The 15,485-nt window shown below is 43.1% G+C and overlaps 1 long non-coding RNA gene across 1 annotated transcript; it reads left to right on the top strand.

The window, feature by feature from the left end:
* Nucleotides 1-95: 95 nt before the first annotated feature.
* Nucleotides 96-10,285, top strand: LOC139176154 (uncharacterized). The gene is made up of 2 exons (XR_011560618.1): nt 96-1,012; nt 2,014-10,285. It is a non-coding gene; the product is annotated as an uncharacterized lncRNA (long non-coding RNA).
* Nucleotides 10,286-15,485: the final 5,200 nt, after the last annotated feature.

The raw sequence follows: 15,485 nt of genomic DNA, 5'->3' as shown, positions 1-15,485 counted from the left end.
CGTGACGTTAGGGGGCGGGCCGCGGCGGGGAATCCCCGGATTGTACCAAGTGCGGTCCTGGGGGGAGAACGGAACGAAACCGGCAGGGAACCGCCGACGGGGTCTAGACCACCAGGAGTCCACAAAAAGTCTCACCTCTCTGGGGGCTCCTATGGCAGTCGGAGCTGTGAGCGAGGACCGAGATCGGAGCCTCTGAGACGGCTTCCCTCTCCTGTTGGCGCGCTCCGCAGGCGGGGCTTCTGGGGGGGCGGGGCCTATTTCCTTAACCCCACCGCTCCCGGACCGAAGTCAACAATAACAGACACTCTGGACCAGGCAGTACACTAAACTGGGGACCTGGAGATCCCCTCACACCCGGACCCTCCTCTCGAGGCGCTCAAGATCTGTGAGGGGAGGCGACACAGACAAGGCAGACAGTGTGAAATAGCGAGATACGAAAGTACGGAAGAGGAAGGGACTGAGGGACGAGGCCCTGCTTTGCGGAGGTGATGGCACTGATCTGGATCATGAGGAATGAAATAGGAATTCGCCGAGAGAAACGGATACCAGGCAGCGAGCGAGAAGAACAAACGCAGAGCTTTGTGGATATAAAAACTTCCAGTAGATTCTGGCCTGAAAGGACTGGAGGCAGAACTGCCCTTGTCCGAAGCAAGGTTTTAGGCTCCAGTTAATCGCAGAAAATTTACGACCTTGAGAGTAAAGGAATGCAGCTGATTTCATCGAGCAAACCCCTGGCCCAGAGGGAAAAAAAAGGCTTTCCTGAGACTGCACGAGAGGGGATGGCTGAGCCGGCCAGCAGTATCCTGACTCGGGGCTGCACCTATCACTCCATGTGGGCGGCTCTGGAAGAGCGGCGGCATTTCTTGCTGGTACACTCACTTGAGTCCTCAGCTTGCAGGAACTGTGATAAAACTGTCTCCAGCGAGACCCCAGTCCAGAGCTCTGCAAACAGGCTGCTGTGAAGTATGAAAGGAGTGATTCAGTGGAGCCCTGCAGGTCGTAGAGGTGACAGGTCTGTTGAAATGCAAATGGGAATGGGTGGCAGGTCTTGGAAAGCTGTAACTGCTGGAGACCCCCGCAGGAGCGTGAATGCTGCTGTGCTTTGAAACCACAATGAATTGCGCTCAGTCCTCCTGTGCCATTGTCTTTGACCCTCATTTCCTTTGAACATGCCATGCGTGTTGTGTGCAACACCTTTCCCTCTAGTGGGCCTGACTCCTACTCATAAGTCACCTCTTCCAGGAAAGCTTTGTTGAGCCTGCACTTCAGTTAAGCCTTCCCTAAACTCGGCCGCAGCCCAAGCCTAGCCTTGTCCCTTGAAGGAATGGGTGGTGGGTGTTAACATTAACTAGAAGGTGTGCCCAGGAGAAGGAAATGGTACCCATGGAGGCTCAGGGCCAATTGGCAACAATTAAATTCCCTCTTAGAAGTGAGTGACTTGCAGGTGCCTGGGGACGCCATCAAAGGAACTGAGGCTATTGTATATTGAAGGGCATATTGTCAAGGCTCTGCCTTACTGTGAGGCAGAGAGGTATTATTTCTCTCAGTTGGAGAGTCATATTGTGGTCAGGATTTCCGAATCTAGGAAATTTAAAATAATTTTGTCATGTTTGAATAGTATAGGATAAAGAAGTATCTGATTTTGACTAAAAATATTTTTATCTTTAGAATATGAAAAGTTGTACTATAAAGTTCACTTAAATTTTTAGATGATATTCATAATATATAGACAAATTATTTATGCTTCACATTTAACATGCTGCTTAATATATCTTTGATTATGTTAGAAAGCCATGATGTGATGACCAATAAATATAAAAAGTGGTTATATCATGATTTAGAGACCTAATGTACTTTAGAGTGCAGTTTGAAACTTGCTCCTGGATTAGGCATCTCCCAGCAGCCAGTGATTATTAAAACCTAAATCAGTTCCTGTTACTCTACTTAAAACCCTCCTAAAGCTTTTCCTGCATATTCAACTCAAATCCCTAAATCCTTTCTGTTGCTTTCAAGGCCCTGCTTAGTCTGGCTCCTGCCCACATCTCTGACTTTACCTCTTCTACTGTTGGATGAAACCTTATTCACAACACTGAAATAACTGCTAAGACTTCCCCGGTGGATCAGTGGTAAAGAATCTGCCTGCCAATGCAGAAGACAGGGATTCTATCCCTGGTCCGGGAAGATCCCACAAACTGAGGGGCAACTCGGCCTGTGCACCATAACTACAGCCTGTACTCTAGAGCCTGGGAGCCGCAACTACTGAAGCCCTAGAGCTTGTGCTTGGCAACAAGAGAAGCCACTGCAATTAGAGTAGTCCCCACTCACTGCAAGTAGAGAAAAACCTGCGCAGCAACAAAAACTCAGTAGAGCCAAAAATAAATCAATTTTTCTAAAAAAAGAAAAATAAATCACAGGCAAACTCCCACTGTGGAACCTTTGCCCTGGCTGTCCCCTGTTTCTGGTGCTCTTCTTCCTAAACTTTTATGGGCTGACTCTTGCCTACAAGTCAGATTTCAGAAGACCCAATCTGAATGAAATAGCTTCTATCCTAATCAGTGTCTGGAGATCATCCAGTTGTTCCTTTCAGAGCATTTATCACTCTCAGAAAGGATCATGTTTCTGTGTTGTTTGTTTTGTTGTTTATGACCTATCTCTCCTACCAGGCTGGAAGCTTCAGGAAAGCCAGGACCAGTTCAGCCTTGATCCCAGCTCTGTCTTCAAGCACCTAGAACAGGGCCTGGCGTCAACTGACTAGGTGATCAGTAAATATTTACCCCTGTTGCTCTCATTAAAAACATGCAGAAACAATTCTCATGACCCAGTGCACAGAAGTTTGGAATTCAAAATTGTAAATATTTTTAATTGAAAAATAACATGTACATAGTCAAAAATTCAAATAGTATAAGAGAGAGTCTCTTTGCTTCACATGTTTCTATTGGCTAGCATAGGACAGACTGTTCAGTGGTCTCTTGGTTTGGTGTGTGTATGTGTGTTCAGCCTGCCAGGCTCCTCTGTCTATGGGATTTCCCAGGCAAGAATGCTGGAGTGGGTTGCCATTTCCTCCTCCAGGTCTCTTGATTATTTTTTACTTAATACAACTGTTTCTTAAGAGCTCTCGCGATTCTGAGTGTTGGCTGAGCTCTGGTGATTCTTGCTTTGAGTCTCTTACATAGTTGTAGTCACAACCACTGGGGTCATATGAAGACTCAGCGGGGCTGGTTGCTGATAATGGCTCACTTATTTAACCAGCAGGAGATGCTGGCTATTGACTGGAAGGTGAATCCTAGCCGAAAACCTAAAATGAAAGCCCTGCATGTGGCCCCTCACACAGCTCAGGTTTCTCCAAACACGGTGGCTAGGCTCTGAAAGGATACATCCCAAAACAAACATTCCAGCAGACAGCAAGAATGCTGCTAGTCTATTAAGGTTCGAGACTGGACACTAGCACAGCCTTACTTCCTCTGTGTTTTGTTGGCCAGAGCAGTCCTAGTCGAGCCCAGATTCCGGGACAAAGACCCCAGCTTTCAGAATAAGCCTTCAGATCTCAGTGGCTTAAAACAAACATTTGTCTCCCTCATATTCCAGTGCCGGGTAGACCATGTTGGTGTACTATTCTCCTTCAGCAGTGACTCAGATCCAAGCTGCTTCCACCAGCATCTCCATCATCACAAAGTACTTTGATCCCAACTGTTCAGATGGGAAAAAGGTTGTGGTGGGGGGAGAAGGGGGTGGACATTCACACTGATAATTAATTGCCTTAGACCTGAAGTGACACACTCTTTGCCCACATCCTCACTGGTGAGATCACATCTCCTAGGAAGGTTAGGAAACACAGTGTTCCCCTGCTCCCTGGAAGAGAAAAATGGGCGTGAACACATCATTTTATGGATGTGTTCCCAGTCTCCTTCTCTAGAAGCATCACCATTAACAATTAACACCATTAACAATTTAGTGTGTACCCATCCTTTCAGAAATATTTATATATGTGAAAGTGGAAGTAAAAGTCACTCAGCCGTGTCTGATTCTTTGTGACCTCATGGTATATACAAGAATATAAAAACACAAATGTAGCATTTGCACACTGTTCTACATGTTGCTTCTTTATGTAACAATATATTTTCGCTATATCTTAAAGAACTTCTCATATCAGACTACATAGATCTACTTCATTCCTTTTTTTTTCACTTGAAGAAGACCACCAAATTTATTTTGTACACATTGATTTATAATATGGTATTAACCTTTTTTTATTTGCCCAGAATTTTATTTTCTCTTTTTTAAAGTTGAAATATAATTGCTTTACAATGTTATGTTGGTTTCTGCCATACAACATGAATCACCCATAAATATACATATGCCCCCTCCCTCCTGAACCTCCCTCCCACCCCCATCCCTTCCCACCCCTCTAGGCTGTCACTGAGCACCGAGTTGAGCTTCTTGTGTTACACAGCAACCTCCCATAGGTCATTCCTTTTAAAGCTGCAAAATAGGGTATTCCCTGGCAGGCAGTGCTTAGGTCTCTGCACTTTCACTGTTGAGGGCCCCGGGTTCAATCCCTTGTCGGAGAACAAAGATCCCACAAGCCAGGGGGCATGGTCAAAAATAAATAAAATAAAGCTTCAAAGTATTTCATTGTTTAGATGTATTACATATATAAATCAATATCATAATGATAAATATTTAGATTATTTCTGATTATTTGCTTTTACGGTGCTACACTGAACAACCTTGTATATAGATCTCTGCTTAACTCTGTTAGCAAACCTGTAGGAAGGTTTCTATAAGTAATATACAGAAAATATATTCAGAAGTTATTATGCATCCCAGTAATGTCCAGTTAGAAAATGTAGTAAAAATAAAGTCATTCATGACAGCAACAAAAACAAATATATTTAGAAGTATAACAAGAAAAAATGTACTAGCTGAAAATGAACAACATAAATTAATTCGATCATATCAATTATATATTTAATGTATCTTAATGGAATCAATTAAATTAACTGAAGAACATACAAGAATATCTAAATGAAAGAAAAAATATAAATGTTTGGAGTTGGAAAGACTAAAAATAAAAATGTAATTTACACAAATTATGAAGTCAATATATTCCTATTATATTCCAATAGGATTTCATTGTTATGGAATTTGACAAGTTGTTTCTAAAACTCATCTCAAAAAGAATACCACAAAAATATTTTTAAGACTGAGGAAAGACTAATATAATGAAAATTGTGTGCTGCTTGTTCAAAAATAGGCAAGATAATAATAGAATAGAGAACAAAAATAGATCCTCCCATGTAGGAATTTAATATAAGATGAAGGTAGCATTTCAAATATATAGAAAAAAGAAATCTTTTCAATAATTTATGTAAGGACAATTAGTTATCCAGTTAGCAAAAGTATATAGTTATAATTAATTTTTTTCTTCACACCATATGCAAAAGTAAATTCCAGATGGATTATATTACATTATGACTTATAAAATGATAAAGATATCAGAAACAAGTAGAATAATTTATTGATAACCTTGGGATAGGGAAGACCTTCCTAAACAACATGCATAACACAAAAGTCATAAGGGAAAAGATAGATAATTTAACCATATCAAAATAAAAAATTTCTGGACAATAAAACACATCATGCCCTATCAAAATTACCAGTCTTTCATGCAGAAATGGAAATGCCAATCCTAAAATTCATATGGAATTACAAGGGATCCTGAATAGCCAAAATAATCTTGAAAAAGGATATATTTGAAGGACTTTACCCTTCAAGATATACTACAAAGCTACAACAGTAAAAAAAAAGCGGGGGAGGGTTTGTAATGGCATCAAGATAGACACAAGGACCATTAGAATAAAATTGAGATCCAGGAGTAAATCCATACATCAATGGCCAATTGCTTTTTGACAAGAATGCCAACTCAATTCAATAGAGAAATATTTTTTTCTTCAAAAAATGGCTGAGACAACTGGATCTGCATATGCAAAAGAATAAAATCAGACCCTTACCTCATGTCATATACAAGACAGCTAACTCAAAATGGACCTAAACTTAAGAGCTAAAACTATTTCAAAAGTCTTTGAACAAGCATTAGGGAAAATCTTTATGACTATAATTTTATGAATATGAAAGCAAAAGCTGCTGCTGCTGCTAAGTTGCATCAGTCGTGTCCGACTCTGTGCGACCCCATAGACGGCAGCCCACCAGGCTCCCCCGTCCCTGGGATTCTCCAGGCAAGAACACTGGAGTGGGTTGCCATTTCCTTCTCCAATGCATGAAAGTGAAAAGTGAAAGTGAAGTCGCTCAGTCGTGTCCAACTCCTAGCGACCCCATGGACTGCAGCCTACCAGGCTCCCCCGTCCCTGGGATTTTCCAGGCAGGAGTACTGGAGTGGGGTGCCATTGCCTTTTCCAGATACCAAAAGCACAGGCAATAAAGGAAGAAAAGAGCTTTTGTGCATCAAAGGAGATGATCAAGAAAGTGAGAAGACAACCTACAGAATAGGAGAAATTATTTGCAGATATATCTCTGATAAGGGTCTAGTATCCAGAAAAAATAAAGAATTCCTAAAACTCAACACCCTCTTGATGAGAGTGAGAGAGGAGAGTGAAAAAGCTGGCTTTAAATTCAATATTCGAAAAACTAAGATCATGGCATCTGGTCCCATCACTTCATGACAAATAGAAGGGGGAAAAAGTGGAAGCAGTGACAGATTTTATTTTCTTCGGCTCCATCACTGCAGACAGTGACTGCAACCATGAAATTAAGAGGTTTGCTCCTTGGGAGGAAAACTATGACAAACCTAGAAAGCATATTAAAAAGCAGAGACATCACTTTGCCGACAGAGGTCCAATAGGCAAAGCTATGGTTTTTCTAGTAGTCATGTACAAATATAGTGTTGGATCATAAAAGAAGGTTGAGCACCAAAGAATTGATCCTTTCGAATTGTGGTCCTGGACAAGACTCTTGAGAGTCCCTTGGACTGCAAGGAGATTAAAACAGTCAATCCTAAAGGAATTAGTCCTGAATATTCACTGGAAGGACTGATGCTGAAGCTGAAACTCCAATACTCTGGCCACCTGATGTGAAGAGCTGACTCTTTGAAAAAGACCCTGATGCTGGGAAAGACTGAAGGCAAAAGGAAAAGGGAGTTGGGGCAGAAGAGGAAATGGTTAGATAACATCACCGAGACTCAGTGGACATGAATCTGAACAAACTCTGGGAGACAGTGAAGGACAGGGGAGCCAGGCATGCTACAGTCCATGGGGTCACAAAAAGTCAGATACAACCTAGTGACTGAACAACAACAAAAATAACCCAATTCAAAAAATGAGCAAATAATTTGAATAGACATTTCTTCAAAGAAGATATACAAAAGACCAATAAACACATGAAAGAGTGCTCAGTGTTGTTATTCATTCAGTTCAGTTCAGTTCAGTCACTCAGTCGTGTCCGACTCTTTGCGACCCCATGAATCGCAGCACGCCAGGCCTCCCTATCCATCACCAAATCCCAGAGTTCACTCAGACTCACATCCATCGAGTCAGTGATGCCATCTAGTCATCTCATCCTCTGTCGTCCCCTTCTCCTCCTGCCCCCAATCCCTCACAGCATCAGAGGCTTTTCCAATGAATCAACTCTTTGCATGAGGTAGCCAAAGTCCTAGAGTTTCAGCTCTAGCATCATTCCTTCCAAAGAAATCTCAGGGCTGATTTCCTTCAGAATGGACTGGTTGGATCGCCTTGCAGTCCAAGGGACTCTCAAGAGTCTTCTCCAACACCACAGTTCAAAAGCATCAATTCTTCAGTGCTCAGCTTTCTTCACAGTCCAACTCTCACATCCATACATGACCACAGGAAAAACCGTAGCCTTGACTAGACAGACCTTTGTTGGCAAAGTAATGTCTCTGCTTTTGAATATGCTATCTAGGTTGGTCATAACTTTCCTTCCAAGGAGTAAGCGTCTTTTAATTTCATGGCTGCAGTCACCATCTGCAGTGATTTTGGAGCTCAAAAAAATAAAGTCTGACACTGTTTCCACTCTTTCCCCATCTATTTCCCATCTATTCCCCATGCTAGTAAAGTAATGGTCAAAATTCTCCAAGCCAGGCTTCAGCAATACGTGAACCATGAAATTCCTGATGTTCAAGCTGGTTTTAGAAAAGGCAGAGGAACCAGAGATCAAATTGCCAACATCTGCTGGATCATGGAAAAAGCAAGAGAGTTCCAGAAAAACATCTCTTTCTGCTTTCTTGACTATGGCAAAGCCTTTGACTGTGTGGATCACAATAAACTGTGGGAAATTCTGAAAGAGATGGGAATACCAGACCACCTGACCTGCCTTTTGAGAAATCTGTATGCAGGTCAGGAAGCAACAGTTAGAACTGGACATGGAACAACAGACTGGTTCCAAATAGGAAAAGGAGTACATCAAGGTTGTATATTGTCACCCTGCTTATTTAACTTATATACAGAGTACATCATGAGAAACGCTGGACTGGAAGAAGCACAAGCTGGAATCAAGATTGCCAGGAGACATATCAATAACCTCAGATATGCAGATGACACCACCCTTATGGCAAAAAGTGAAGAGGAACTCAAAAGCCTCTTGATGAAAGTGAAAGTGGAGAGTGAAAAAGTTGGCTTAAAGCTCAACATTCAGAAAATGAAGATCATGGCTTCTGGACCCATCACTTCATGGGAAATAGATGGGGAAACAGTGGAAACAGATATTTGTATAATCTTGTTCATAATGGGGCTTCCCCAGTGGCTCAGCAAGTAAAGAATCCGCCTGCAACGGAGGAGACATAGGAGACTCAGGTTCGATCCCTGCATCAGGAGGATCCTCTGGAGGAGGTAATGGCAACCTACTCCAGAATTCTTGCCTGGAGAACCCCATGGACAAAGAAGCCTGGCGGGCTACAGTCTGTGCAATTGCAAAGAGTCGGAGATGACTGAAGCGACTTAGCATGCATGCACGAGCACAGGCACAGGGTCATAATAATATTATTCACACACCACAAAAAAGTGGAAACAACTCGTGTCCATTAACAGGTGAATAAATAAGCAAAATGCGGTTTATACATACAGTGAAATGTTATTCAGCCATAAAAAGCAATGAAGTTCTGATACATGCTATAACTTCTATGAACCTTGAAAATTTATACCACATGAAATGTCAGACACAAAAGGACAAATATTTTGTGACCACTTATATAAAATGTATAGAATAGTAAATTCATGAAAACAGAATGTAGATTAAAGGTTACAGAGGCATGTGGAGGAAATGGGTAGTTATTACTTAATGTTTGCAGAATTTCTGTTTGAGATGATGAAACAGTTTTAGAAATAGTGGTAATGGTTTTACAACATGATGAATGTAATTAATGCCACTGAACTATTGTACACTTAAAAATGATTAAAATGGTAATATATGTATATATTTTTAGGCTGCTCCCTGTGATCTTAGTTCCCTGACTAGGGATAGGACCTGTACTCCCTGCTGTTGAAGTGTGGAGTCTTAGCCACTGGACCAGGGAAGTCCTTAAAATAGTAATTTTACATTATATTTTTTTTTTTATCAAAAAAAGACACTATGTACAAAGTAAAAAGAGAGGCAAATAGAGAGGTAGATGAGGAGAAAATGTTTGCAACATGTATAACAAATTAGTAAAAATCCAAAGGATGTAAAGAACTTCCACAAGTCAGCTGAAGAGCAGAAAACCTAATATAAAAATGGGCAATGATTTTTATCGAAGAACAAAACCAAATGGTCCACACACAAAAATTATGCACAACTAGTGAAATGTAAGTTAAAGTATGAATGAGAGGTCATGTTACAGTCATCAGATCGGTAAAAATTAAGAAATTTATTAATATTTAGAGTTGGTGAGGGTGTGGGAAATGGAACCATCATTCCTGCTGGTGGGAGTGTAAACAGACCTAACCTCTTGGGTGGGCACTTTGGCTACATCATAGTCACACACACACACACACACACACACAGAATCATTCAAACACACCCTTGGTCCCAGTAGTTGCACTCCAATATATGACAAGATGCATGGTTATATATGGTATACTCAAAAGATGGAATTCAGTACAACCCAAAGAAGAAACTGGATCTGTGTGTCCTAACATTGGAAGTATATGTCTGAAATACTTCATAATACTTTTTAAAATCCAACAGGTTTATTTTTTTGTTTCTAATGTTTATGTTTTGTTTCTAAATGATGAGATTAAAGGTTCAGACTGTTGTTTGCAAGCAGTTTTCACAAATGACACCTATGAGAGTAGACTGGCTTTATTCTCCATACACAAAAAGCCATCATGTCTGCTTTTTTTCTCTTTCTTCTAGCTGTGGCTTTGTAGTCTCTGTGACATCTGGATATGCTGTATATAAATTTTGATTGGATGAATGCAAGAATCTGGTAACAATCATCTTTAGACAGATTTACAGGTTTATTTTTATGCTTCTCTTTAAATAGTTGTTTATGTCTATAATCAATGGTCCACCAAAGATTATGAATTAAACAATATAGAACTAAAAAGTAAATGGTTTAGAAGCATGAAGAGGTCAAAACGCTCAGGGTTTGAGGGAAACAAGATCATCTGTAGCTGATGGGGTCCTAGGACCCCCAACCTTCCTCACAAACCACATGAACACACTGTTGACTATTACTTTAAAGGGAAAACAATGTTTGGAATGGGATACTGAAGCTATATCCACCAAGGAGAGAAACTTGTGATTTGGGCATCAGTCAATATGGGTAAATGTAAACAGTGCTTTGAAATGGATGGGAAAGATGACCCCTTTTCATTTTCCAAAAAGTTAGGTCAAAGTTACATGAATAAGAGGAATACAAACATCTTTGGTAGATGAGACGTGGCAGAGGTGAAGTGGAATAGAAATGGCTAGAGGGTCCTTCACATGGAAGTTAAATCCTCAAGATGTTGAAGTATATTTGCTTTTAGCTGTGTTTAAGAGAAAACCAAACACAGCCCAAGATGAAGCTTCTTCCCACAGCGTTCACCCTCCCTCCAGGCAGCAGGCAGGCCACACCTCACCCTTCTGCCTAGCCACCAGGCTCAGTGAAAACAGTTGGCTATGAAATTTCCAAGGTACTAGTAGGGTCTAAGACTGGATGAGCTGGAGACACCACTGGAAAAGCTTCCAGGGAGGGAACCATGAGAGATGAGGAGGGGAAACAGGTGGGATTGCCTCTGCAGTCTCTTTCTTGAGGGCCCGGCTATTACTGAGGGATCAGGGGAAAGGGGCAGAGTAATTGAGACCCACTTCCACTTGCAGCCCCCAACCCCCGCCCCCCCCCCCCCCAGCTTTCTAAGGTTTGGGCTGCTGACCTATGTGAAAAGCAGCTGATCCAGCGTGCTGCAGTTTGAGGACAGTGTGCGAGGAGGTATCTGACCCAGGTGAGGAGTGTCCCTACCCACATCATGGTCAGAGGTGGTCAGTGCATAGTTCTTACTTGAAGCACAGCAGTGAAAAGTGGCTGCCCCTCCCCTCCAAAAAAAGATTCAGTGTTAAATTCACGGAGTTTAAGGAACCTGAGTCAACCAGAAGTAGATGTCTCAGAGGCCAAAGAGAGACCTAAGCCATAAATTGTGGGATCATCAGCTTAGGGATGGAAGTGAATGAGGTCATCCAAAGAGAGTATGCAGTGAAGAGAGGGCCTGTGAGGGAACCTGGAGGACACCAGTATTTCAGGGTGTTCTAACCCAGTCAAAGACCACCGGGGACAATCCATAGTCCAGTGGAGTCAGGTTTATTGACCCATTGCTATGAGGAAGACAGCACATCAGAGGAATCATGGAGTGTCCTACCAAACAGAAAAAGAGTTCTTATAGGATCTGAGAGAGGTGGAATTAGGTGAAATGTAAACCAGGCAGTAGTTAATAGCTCAAAGCAAACCAAAGCTGTGTGTAAAGTAGCCTACATCAGGTCTGGACTGCTCAGTGGACTCAGGGTCTTGTTTCCTTGGAAACAATAAAGTTAAGGCTCATGTGGAATACATGTTTAGAAGTCCCTTTTCTGAATCTCTCCACACCTGGGTTTTAAACCCTGTCCTCTTAGTGATTTAGCTCTTCCAGGCAAGAGTTGCATTCCTATTCTAAAAGCAAAATTTCTGATATTCTATGATTTTAGAAAACAAAATTGCTCAGTGAGTAAGAAAGAAATAGTCACTCCACGAAGAGGGTTGTTACGGTATTTTATAGCTGCAGTATGTCCCTGGGAAAAATTTTGTTTCTTATTAATTTTGCGGCTGGCTTTCTCTCTGTCTGTTATTCCAGCCTGATGAATACCACAGCAGGTTTTTACAGCCTGAACTAATTTTTAGATTTTCAAGGGACACACAAAGGAGGTGGAATCTGCAAAGACTGAGTAGGCAATGTGGACAAAAAAAAATGTTCCCTGTCAAGTAAGTAAACAAAAATGTTTCCTGCTGTCAAGTCATCAGCCCCTGCAGTTACCCCCTACAATGGGCGCACCCTGAGGGGGAGTTCTGGATGGAGAAAAACAGTATACTAACCCTAGATAGTTTAAGATGCATCAGTTCAGTTCAGTTGCTCAGTCATGTCCAACTCTTTGCGACCCCGTGGACTACAGCACACCAGGCCTCCCTGTCCATCGCCAACTCCTGGAGTTTACTCAAGCTCATGTCCATTGAGTCAGTGATGCCATCCAACCATCTCATCCTCTGTCGTCTACTTCTCCTGCCTTCAATCTTTCCCAGCATCAGGGTCTTTTCCAATGAGTCAGTTCTTCACATCAGGTAGCCAAAGTATTGGAGTTTCAGCTTCAGCATCAGTTCTTCTGATGAATATTCAGGAGTGATTTCCTTTAGGATGGACTAGTTGGATCTCCTTGCTGTCCAAGGGACTGTCAAGAGTCTTCTCCAACACCACAGTTCAAAAGCATCCCAAAGGAATAATTTCAGTGAGCCTAGACTCTTGCATTTTCCCATACATAAAAGGGCACTAAGAGTTAATTTGTGACGTCTGGTTTCTTGTGTATGAATAGCAATAATCTTTGGATGTTCACTATACATTTTTTTTTTTTTCAGGAAAAATTCCTTGCTCCTCCCTTACCTCTTTTGAACAGTCCTTCAGAGCTATCTGAGAGGCTGCCATCCCAAATTATAGTCCTCAGTAAGGCTACAAATAAAACGTAGTTCTCAACTTTTACGTGGTACTTTTTTTCAGTCCAGAGTAGAAAGAAAACTATAAAGTCTTAGGTCTCACAAACCAGGAAGATGATTGCTGATTATGAACACTGTGCACTGTGGAATAAGGTGGCCACTAGCCATAGCGGAAACTCCAGTACTTTGGCCACCTGATGCAAAGAACTAACTCACTGGAAAAGACCCTGATGCTGGGAAAGATCGAAGGCAGGAGGAGAAGAGGACGATAGAGGATGAGATGGTTGGATGGCATCACCGACTCAATGGACATGAGTTTGAGTAGGCTCCGGGAGTTGGTAATGAACAGGGAAGCCTGGCAGGCTGCAGTCCATGGGGTCGCACAGAGTCGGAAGCAACTGAGCGACTGAGCTGAGCCCATAGGTGGCTATTTAAATTTAACTAAAAGTAATTAATTGGTTTTAATTTTTAAATAAATTCAAATATTTTTCTTTCTTCATGGCACTTAACCTCATGTCAAATGTTCAGTAGCCACAGGCTAGTCTCTACCCTATTGGACAGTGCTGCTGCTAAGTCACTTCAGTCGTGTCCGACTCTGTGCGACCCCATAGACGGCAGCCCACTAGGCTCCTCTGTCCCTGGGATTCTCCAGGCAAGAACACTGGAGTGGGTTGCCATTTCCTTCTCCAATGCATGAAAGTGAAAAGTGAAAGTGAATTCGCTCAGTCGTGTCTGACTCTTTGCGACCCCATGGACTGCAGCCTACCAGGCTCCTCCGTCCATGGGATTTTCCAAGCAAGAGTACTGGAGTAGGTGGCCATTGCCGTCTCCAATTGGACAGTGCAGCTGTAGAAAATCTCCATCGTTACAAGCAGTAAGAGAACTGAGAGTCACAGGCGATGGTGACCCCTGGGAGTGTAGTATCACCCCAATACTCAGCCCAGCAGAGTTATTCTTTTCGTTTGACAGCTACCGTGTAACTGTAGCTTGAACCACGACCAAGGCTAAAAGCCGGAGGCTCCACCGCTTCTTCACGATTCCCTTCCTGCACAAACTACCATCGCCACACTCTATCTCCCAGCAAGCCCCAGGCCCGTCTTCTGAGACGCTCGCCTCTTGGACTTCTGGGAAATGTAGTTTAAGCAGAGTTCCAACTCCGGGAAGGTTCTAGCCACGAACTAAGGCTCCCATGAGGCAGTGCGTGGTCAGTTCCACTGCAATTCACCGCGGCCGCCAAGTGTGCCATGAGGGGCCCGAAAGTCTGCACCAGAGTCTTAGCGCAACGGTGACTTGAGATGCAGGAGTCTGGAGGGACAGTGCTGTGCCTCTCCCTGCCACTGCTTAGATCTCCGCCGCTCCGGAGTTGCAGAGACGCCTCAACCCAAGGCGGAGCCGACCGGGCCCCAGGGAACCGTAGTTACACTCCAGCCACAACCACTAGGGGACTTGAAAGCAGCGTCCGACGGCGATCGGTGGGGCGATCCCTGACGGGAAGCGCACGCGCAAATGCCGGGCCTCAGGGCTTCTGTAAACACCGAAGAGCGCCTGCGCGAACGGAGCGCCTGGGGATGGACACGCGGGGGCGCCTTAGCAAAGATAACAGTAATAAACAGTAACGTAACGGTCCCGTTATTTTTCTGCCCCCCCCCCCCTTTTTTTAAATGGTTTGCTAAGCACAGCTCCCTTCATTGAGCACTCATTTTACCAGTGGGACAGCGGGTCAGAGAAAGTGATACAGCGAGAGTCCTAGCATCTTTGCGTGTGAGCGACCAACGATGGTTCAGGATGCAAGGACTCTAGACTCTGTCTTTGAGTTGCTGTGTGACCTTGGTAGTTCTGTTCCCCTGAGGACCTACGCTTTCTGATTTGAAAATGGAAATAGGATATTGGAAGGATCAAATAAGATGCAGAAATGAAACTAAGTTGCCGAGCAATCTATAAGGGCAGATTATTATAATCGGGGGATTGCAGATTGAGGAACTATTTCATCATACTACAAATTGCAAAACTCAGGGGCCCCTACAGGGGCAGGAGCTTGCTCCAGGTCTCAGCAGTCTGTGAGCAAGGGCTAAAACCTAGGCTGCCAGCGTTTGGGCTTGGAGCCCTTCCCTGCACCTCCTGGATTAGTGTCTTTTTTGCATACAGGCTTAGAGAGACAGACTGTGCCCAGAGTCTAGAGAAGCCCTTATTACTAATCCTCCTACCTGCTGGGCCTAGTGGAGGAAGATCCTGCTCTGTTGAGATGACTACCAAAGGCATGAAATTAAGGAGGAACTGGAGAATCCTGGAGACAGAGGACAGTGTGGCAGAAGCTGTACAGATCCTA

Source organism: Bos indicus, chromosome 15 (assembly GCF_029378745.1).
Source record: "Bos indicus isolate NIAB-ARS_2022 breed Sahiwal x Tharparkar chromosome 15, NIAB-ARS_B.indTharparkar_mat_pri_1.0, whole genome shotgun sequence".
NCBI classification, from domain to species: Eukaryota; Metazoa; Chordata; class Mammalia; order Artiodactyla; family Bovidae; genus Bos; species Bos indicus.
This window is presented reverse-complemented; position numbering and strand designations above follow the sequence as displayed.